Below are 9,301 nucleotides of genomic sequence, written 5' to 3'. Positions count from 1 at the left end.
TCGAATCAGAAATGAGGAGGAGATCCGTAAACGAACCAAAGTCGTTGACATAGCCCAACGGATTAGCAAGCTAAAGTGACAATGGGCAGGGCACATAGTATGCAGAACTAATGGCCGATGGGGCAGCAAGGTTCTGGAGTGGACGCCACGTACCGGAAAGCGCAGCGTAGGACGTCCACCCACAAGGTGGACCGACGACCTCATAAAGGTAGCAGGAAGGTGTTGGATGCAGGGCACCACCAAGCGGCCATTGTGGAAATCATTGGGGGAGGCCTATGTTCAGCAGTGGACGTTCTATGGTTGAAATGATGATGGATGATGAATAATGTGTAGAAGAGGGTTACGGATATTTCCATTTGTGGTGGAATTATTTGACTAACTGAATGGAGAGCCAAAAAAAATATTTTTTACTATATGGGTTGAAACCCTTACTGAACCCACTACCTACTGTAATCGATTATGACAGTCAAAATGATTTAAGGATCTATTCAGGACTACTCTAGAAAGTTAAAAAATCTTTCATAACCATTGAAGTCAAGGGTTCTTGCTTGAAGACTTTTTTTAATCATGTATGTCCACCTTTTTTTAATATCAAACTACTGTGCGGCGCCGCTGCCGCGCCGCTGTTTTCGAGAACCGGTCAATTTGATTTTACGCATAAGATCCTGCCGCTCCCGCGCTGCCGCCGCCGCCGCCCCGCTGCCCGCTAAGTTCGAGGCTGAGGCCTTACAGTGCGCGTGGACGCACAGGGTGACACATGAACCAATCACAGAGCTCTATTCAACGCTGTGTGCGTTCCATTTGCTGCTTCACTTAAGCAAGCATATCGGTTGTGAATACGGGCGTTAGTTACGTTACGATGAAAGTTGTTGAATAAATGTACCAACTCTACATTTTCTTCTTTAATTTCATTCTCTATTTATGTACTTAAACTAATTGTTTTGTGCTGTGGTTTACTTATACACGGTGTACCTATTCATTGCGTTTAATGTATGTAATGTTGAAATACACGGGCAATAATTCTGATAAAGTCTTGTATTTTAAAGCTGTATTAAAGGTATATCATATAAATGTAGTACAAAATATAGTGGTTTCTGTAACTAAGGGACTTGTATATTGTTTTACCTACATTAAAAGTTTATAAACATTATGAACACCTATTAATCATTTACGGGATACGTGACCTCTTCACGTGACAATAAAGCTGCAAAGTTCAATGAAAATGATTAACATTAATTACATAATTGAGTAATTTATATTATAAGATAATTAATTAAGGTTATCACTTTAATACAAAATTTGTGTCCACATACAAATATTTGATAATAAATAACACGATAATAGATCAATCTATGTATATGACTACTTACTTAATTTTATTAAAATTTGTGTATCATCAGTGTTAACATTTGCATTTTGATAAATAGGAAAAAAATGCTAATTATATTTAGTAAAATTAATAAATAATTGGACAATGTCATCTTACAAACTGTTAATTGCAATTAGATATGACATACCTACCTACCCACAAAAAAATACATATTGAATGTCCATAGGCAACGAATATATGCTTTGCTGTAATGTTTGTGGATTTTTAAGGTACAGATATTTTTTTTCTTACCTACTTCTTAATATTTGATATGATGAATGGCAATTCCATGTAAAATTCTGATGAATCTGCAGTCTCACACCAAACCCACCGCCAACATGTGTCGCCGACTTTTTATTATGTTGTCAAAAGTCATAGAAAGTACATGTAGAGTCCATATGAGAATTTGTGTGCAACTTGATACAACCTGGGGGATTAAGCATAACTTAAGCTATGAAAAGATGTCTCCCGGCCTGACGAATGGGATTTACTAAATATACATTTTAAATAAACAACTTGAAAAAAGGCGGGTCCAGCCTTAGGCAGTTCGATTTTTTCAAGTTGTTTACTTAAAACCTAACCTAATGATAAAGATGGTGAAGATTTAACGACATTTTTCAGGTGTTATCTTAATCGTTAGAGAGATGTCAGTAGGAATAAATGAACATTTGTATTCCTTCCTACCGACATGACAATATGCATAATTTAATGTCATTCAACTTTAGGAGAGATCAAGCAATTCAAATATAAAGGGAACTTTGAACTGCTACAGACTGACGGCACTTGGTAGACATCTAGTGAGGGGTTAATTATTATAATGTATTCAAAATGCACGTTGCAGACACAGCACGTGCTTGTATGGCGACCTCAGCAGCTGCATCTTCATGTAATATTTGTGTAGTACAGAGTGAAATGTGACAGGCAGATGGTGAAAATTATAAGTAGGTTTTATACTTAAAGCGTTTCAGCTGCACAAATAATTATCTACCATTAGGTAATCTATTAACATTTCCACCAAACCATAAATCTGGTAATTAAAGTCAGATTTTACATGTGGTGACCCTAACAGCAAGATAGGGAAAATGCGCTGGCGCAGTGGAAACGCCCGCGGCGATAACCCGCGGCGTCCCCAGACCTGTCTTCCGAGCACGCGCAGTGAGCCTGGCCCCACAGATTATGAAACAGAAGTCTATTCTTCTCTGTTAGTAACAAATAAAGCCAGTTTTCAGCATTGTTTATCTGATTTTGGGCATCATTTGAGCTTGGTATAATGAAACTGGTCCATTCATTGTAGGATTAATATTGGGACTTGTAAAAGTGCTTTTTAAAAGCCTAATTACTTGCGTTTATGAGTAAATAGGTATAAATAAATAAATTAGTCATAAATGAGTTTTATAATTTTTTTATGAGTTTTGTGGTTTTTACGGAGTCAGGATTAATTTATACACAAGTAAGTAAATCAGGACGCTTTTTATTGATCGTTATTAGTACATTTTAATTCATGTATCATTCATTTCATTCAAATAAATGTTGGATTCCAACATATCGTCGTTCATATTGCAATTTGTTCAATTCAGAAAAAAATCAAAACAAATTTCTAACATATTATATTATTTACAAAAATTATTTATTTCAGACAATTTTAAAAGTATTTATGGAGACTTTTATTATATTAAAAAGAACACATTGCTTAGGAAACATTAGTTAAAAAACATTTTGGTGTATTAAAAGATTTTTTCCCGTACGCTGTTTTTTTTACTCTCCTGTAAACTTTTCATTTTTGACATATAACAAATTGCAATATGAACGACGATATGTAGAACATGGATAAACATGTAGATCAAGTATAGTGAAAAAGATGCTAGGAAGCTTTTGAAGAAAAGGAACTAGGTTCCAAATAAATATTAAAGCAGTGATAGACTCAGCTGTATGTCATTGTAACATTGAAAAAATTTTGTATTCACCTAATACATGTGAGTACTATGAGTACCAGCTACAGGTAAAATGACGTATGGGTAATTTTGGCATAACAATTATAAGAATACCTTACGCATTGACCATATCTAATAACGAAATTTATGTAATAAGAGATCCATTCAAATAAACTAAAAAATACAAATGGTCTTCCAATCAAACTCAAAGATAAAATCTGTCTACTCACGGACATTGCCCGCGGGCGGCGTGACCGGAGGGAGCGGCGAGCGTTCGGCGAACGAACGAGCAATGTTCGGTTCGCGAGCGAACATCGAAGAAGACGATTCTGACACACTCTCTTCAATGACTTTGCACTAAACGGTCTCGATATTATTGTAAATTTATACCGAATAGACAATTAATTTTATACAGTCCACTCTTTTCATTTATTAACTTCCACTACACTCACTATCGAAGTAACAAATCCATAAATTAAGTAATAAATACTTAGGCAACAAATGCAAATTCTAAAATACTATTTATTTACTCCGTAAATCATCTATACTTTTGTACTTATAGGCAATACCACGCTAATCTATCGTGGGACTTGTAATAAAAAGTATTAATTGCGAGCTATTAATTAACCAGTGGGTCAAAGATAGTGTAAAAATCAGCTGGCTACCGTCATGTTACTTGTGTCTTCCACGAGCTCACCACATGCACTCTTTGTGGAGTCCACGGCTCATCAGCCCATACATTTTTCTTGTAATATAGATCATATTACAACTACATAAGATGCCCCTGTGATAAGCTTAATTTTCCGTCAGCTGCACCTATATTTTTGTATGTAATAAATAATACATTGTCTCGATTAACATTATATTTTTATAGGTACGTGATAAATATTTATTTACGATGTGAGGAAAAATTATTATAATATTCCTTTAAATTCGGATCTGGTTTCATCTGGAACCTAAGGTCTTCAAGCGACGCGGTGTAATTTGAACTCGTTTAATTTTAAAACAATTGATTTGGATTTTGGCTTAGCTAGTAGATAAGTTTTTTGAGCTTTTAATACCCATCATATTTAAATTACTAGGTTTAATAAGTTAAGTTTATTAAGTTTTGGTTTTGATTGCTGCAAAATATTTTGTTAACGAACGGCAAGCGCTAAGCTATGTAAAAAGTTTTTCAATCTTAGTAGTCAAACTGAGGTGATTAAAAAAATATTTATAATAAAACTGTCTAAAAATGATCATGATAGAACTTAGGTTCTTCTTAAGTTAGGTATACGAATAACAGGTTCCTATTGTTGCCCTCGCCACAATCACTGACGTGCGGGCCTAATATTGATATTGCTAAGTATAAAATCAATTAGTAGTAATATACAAATTAAATTGATGACACTTGCACGTAGGCACGGGTATAAAAATAGCTGGTGATAATTGCAATGTTCACTGAAAAGTATAATTTTATATGTCACAAGTATTTGTGAATGTGGGGAAAATTTTCAATCTGGTAAAAATAGCTACCAAGGTGTTAATAAGGTTATTCTTGAATTAGCGATAACAAAAATATTTGGGACATAGCTGTTTTCGTCTCGTAAAAATACTGAATTATATCGTAAGTACCTATATACTGTAATGATAACAAAATTGTTTAATATTCAGGTCATAATTTCTCCAATTCATAAAATATGTCAGTTCCCAAAACCACAAATAACCGTCCTACCTGCTAAAGTAGTTCCGAATATGAAATATTCGATGAGTAATAAATTACAGCATTTTGGGGCATAAAGTATACTTTAATAAACAAGAATATTTAATATATTAATGTAAATTAATGGCTGATTCACAATGACGTCAATGAGTGACAAAAACGGCATAATGAATATTTTGTTGTTCATACTGCTCACGTGGCTTGGGTGTTTGTAGACTGATTTGTAGATGCTAGATAATATCTCATAGATGCATCTTAATTACAGTGGAAAAATAGGCAAAACGTATTGAAAGAATGAGTTTGCCACGGTCCATAAAGCTAAGTACTTAATTGGAAAAATACAGATAACCCACCACCGCAATATTATACCTAGACTTATACTATAATAGACTCCAGACTGTTAAATTATGTGCAGTCTACTACAGTCGACAGAACTTTTGACAATTTTGTTGCAAAAACCCTCATACTATTTAATAACTAGGCAAGGTTTATCATGCCATCGTCTCTACATCATCCATTACTATACCAAATTTACGTACAAATGTATTTTTAACACATAATATTTATTGCGTTGCGAGATTCGAATCCCAAAACCGCAGTTGATAATGTGCTAAAATCACGTAAAGTACTCGAACCTAAAGGTCTCCCACACCTGGTGCATTTGCTTGTACTGTAACATTTCAGATTTGGTGTTGAGCATTACTTTACAATAGCTCACTGACTGATTGAGCATTTGTTTGTAATGCAATGCCATTTATGTTCGAATCTGTAACATTACAGGTTGCGCACTGTAATTTAGCTCGGTTCACATGCCTCACTGATGCCCGATTGTAGCGTCACATTACAGGCAAATGCTCTCAAGTCATTGTCATAATTAGGTATGTTTAAAAGTTCTCGCAAATAAACGTAATCTATTTTTGCACTGAGATTATAACAATGAATGCCTGTTCCCAAGGCAGACTTAGTGACGTATTTAGACAGAAAGGTCATTGATCGAATGCACTTGACCAACTAGGTTACTCACATGTAACAATTGGTAAGACACGATCTGAACAGACGAAAAATCTTTCCGCATATCTTTTTAATTTACCTACTGTTTTTAAATATTGAAGATTCTCATCTTATATTTAATTTTGAAGATAATTTCCAATTTTATTTAAGACAATTATGATAATTAGGTACATCGAAGATGATACAAAGGTTAGCAAAAGGTTGTGGGTCAGTTCCCACTCGCGACAGCCGCTTTGTTCAAGTAAAATATCATTTCCTGTAAAAAAATATTATTATTATAGATCTTGCCCTAAAATGATTGCATGTTTTCAGTACGACTAGCACGAAAATCTTTCGAATTCAAATCGTTTGCGTACTCGAATCGCCATCAAAAGATTTAGTAAGAAAACTACAATAGCGCCCTTGTGAACGTGTCTTAAAGTGCACTTAATATGAGATGTGGTTGCACGAAACTTATTTTGAGAATTAAAATTGTCACGTTATCGTTTAATTCGAAAATTGAGTATCGAATTTTATCGAATACGCAAACGATTCGAAGACGAAAGTTTTTCATGCTAGAGGTACAGGACAGAAGTAGCAATCTCGTACCAAAATTCCATGAAAATTTGATTTAATTAAGAGCGTTTACGCGAAGCGCGGCGTTTCAAGGGGCATCATTGGAAATGATTCGCGCGCGGCGTTTTTTAATAGTTTTCAAATGTTTATAGCAAAACAATAACAATGAATTAAATATCGTTTCAAAGTAAATATTTTAAAGAAGATGTTGTTTTATTGTATTAAGCTATTTTAATGTTGAATAAAGGAAGAATATTGGTGAAAAAATCACTTTGATTTTTGGGTATTTCACGTTCTTTTAATTTGTGATTTCTTATTGTAAAATGCTTAAATCTAAAAATTTTCTGAGATAACTATTTGCCCAAGGATCTATGCTATAGGATATAAATGTTTGTTAAATAGTTTTCACAGTATTTTTATAAAAATTTCAGCTTGTAAACTGACGCTAAAGTGGAAATTTACAAAACCTGTGTGGACTTATCTTGATAGAATTCTTAAATAATAAACTAATCGCAATATTTTCTCAATTAACTATTTAGACGATGAAATTGCCTAACTATTTATGCCTATAACATATTTGTAGTATTACTGGTTAATGATTGTAACGAGTTGAAAAAGTACTGTTTTTGCGCCAAACGGTGTAAACGCTCTTAAACAAAAGTAAAACTGATGCAATGGGCATTATTTGTAGGAACTGTGCTATCGATATAATATTACAGTGATTTATTATGTCTAGTAATGTTTTCGATGTAACCCCAACATAGTTGCGTCAATCGAATCCAGTGCGCGAGATAAGGCTACCCTTCCACTAAATATTATGCTAATATGCACAGCGAGGGAAGTTTATGATAACCAGAAATTGAATTTAGAAGAGTGGTAATAGAAGTTATAAGTTGGACTCACTCCTATATACATTCGTTTCCCAAATATTATGTAGTTAGTTGTTCCTAGTTTGATTAGAAAATATAGGTTTCAGTTACACTTACTTATAGCCGTCGCCTCCGTAGCTATGTCGACTTTCATTGGATCATAGTTTGATGCTAAGTTGTTACTTCAAATGTACAGAAGAAACGAATTTACACGATAGAAGAACCAATATGATTGTTAGATTAACAATTTTCATGTTGTCTGGGCTGTAAGCTTCTGTCGTCGTAGAAATAGAGATATGGTTTTACTACTAGAAGTAAGCAGAAATGTTACGAGTAGATTCAGTACGGCTAGCACGAAAAACTTTCGAGTTCAAATCGTTTGCGTACTCGAATCGCCATCAAAAGATTTAGTAAGAAAACTACAACAGCGCCCTTGTGAACGTGTCGTAAAGTGAACTTAATATGAGATGTGGTTGCACGAAACTTATTTTGAGAATCAAAATTGTCACGTTATCGTTTAATTAGAAGATTGAGTATCTAATTTTATCGAGTACGCAAACGATTCGAAGACGAAAGTTGTTCATGCTAGAGGTACAGGACCTTCACACAGCTTATACGCTTCGTTTACCACTTCATAAATATCTTAGCTTAACTAAAGGTTAACTAATTTTACCGCTTAGATACCGCTTAGACCTGTGGAGGCTCAGCCTTAGTTCGGGGCGCCACGCGAGGGCGGCGCCACTGGCAAAGACCCGTCTGTGTACCGGACTCGCCCAGTTCGAACCGCATTGCTCTGATAAACACAAACAAGCATAATTACTGTTTAATGTGCTATTATGATAACATGTGATAGTGGACTTATAAACCTGGAAGTTGTTGTTATTTTTGGTGTTACTTGGTGATGTTGTTAAGGAATGTCACCGCAATTTTTGCATGACTGTCCACGGCCGCGACTTTGCTTGTGAGGACTGCATCAAAATTGGTTCAGCAGTTTACATTTATGACTTAACAAACTGAAAGATATATCTATTGAAGGATAGAAAATTTTATTTTATTTACTTTTTATTTTGTAGGTATCTGTGAAAAACTTCGCTTGTTTCAAAAAAGTAAAATAAATAAATATTAAAAAAAAATACTTTGAATCCAAAACAACATAATATAAACGTTGGTTTTCATCTCTTCTGACATCAGCGGTATGATATCATCTATCTTTCTATTTATTTATCAAATAATAAAAAAAAAATATCGCATCCGCTTAATAAATTATGTAATTTATTACCTCGTCAGCCCAATAATGTTCGAAGAAAACAACACGAAATAATATCTTTGTTATTGTCTCAAAGGATTGTTTTGATAAAATATTTAAATGTATTCTTTCTACACAAAGCTAAATAGAATAAGCTCGTTTGGCGTGCGCGCGCGTTATCTGTCAGATCGCATTGACGTCAGCGGCGCAGGCGCAGCGCTAAACAAATTGGACATAGTTAAATGTCGAAATCAAGCTATTAAGTTAAAATAAACTAACAATCTGGGCGCTTTAATTGATGCAACTGGTAGATTTCGTCGATTTTAAAATAGGTACGGAAGCACTTGATATCTAAATCTAAAAGTTTAGGATGCATTAAATTTAATATCATAGAATATCGTAACATCTTTTAACTTTAATCAGATAATATCATTAAACATACTTAACTTCAATACGCGTACAGGTGACTACGAGATTGCTACGAAAGTTTTAGGCTACGAAATTCTCTCTCTAAGATTTGGCAACCTTATTCTAAGTGCCCCTACATTGTATGCATTATTTAACTGTTGAAAGAGTGTTACACGATATTTTTACGTATTTACTCATTGTGGTATGTGT

At 34.3% G+C, this 9,301-nt stretch overlaps 1 long non-coding RNA gene across 1 annotated transcript; it reads right to left on the bottom strand.

The window, feature by feature from the left end:
* Nucleotides 1–5,076: 5,076 nt before the first annotated feature.
* Nucleotides 5,077–8,809, bottom strand: LOC114358338 (uncharacterized). The gene is made up of 3 exons (XR_003656370.1): nt 8,717–8,809; nt 8,111–8,230; nt 5,077–6,269 (listed from the first exon to the last, which is right to left on the bottom strand). It is a non-coding gene; the product is annotated as an uncharacterized LOC114358338 (long non-coding RNA).
* Nucleotides 8,810–9,301: the final 492 nt, after the last annotated feature.

This window comes from Ostrinia furnacalis, unplaced genomic scaffold (genome assembly GCF_004193835.3).
Source record: "Ostrinia furnacalis isolate ACB-3 unplaced genomic scaffold, ASM419383v2 OfSCF3867, whole genome shotgun sequence".
NCBI lineage: Eukaryota > Metazoa > Arthropoda > Insecta > Lepidoptera > Crambidae > Ostrinia > Ostrinia furnacalis.
The sequence above is the reverse complement of the archived record's forward strand: the minus strand, read 5'-3'. Positions and strand labels throughout refer to the sequence as shown.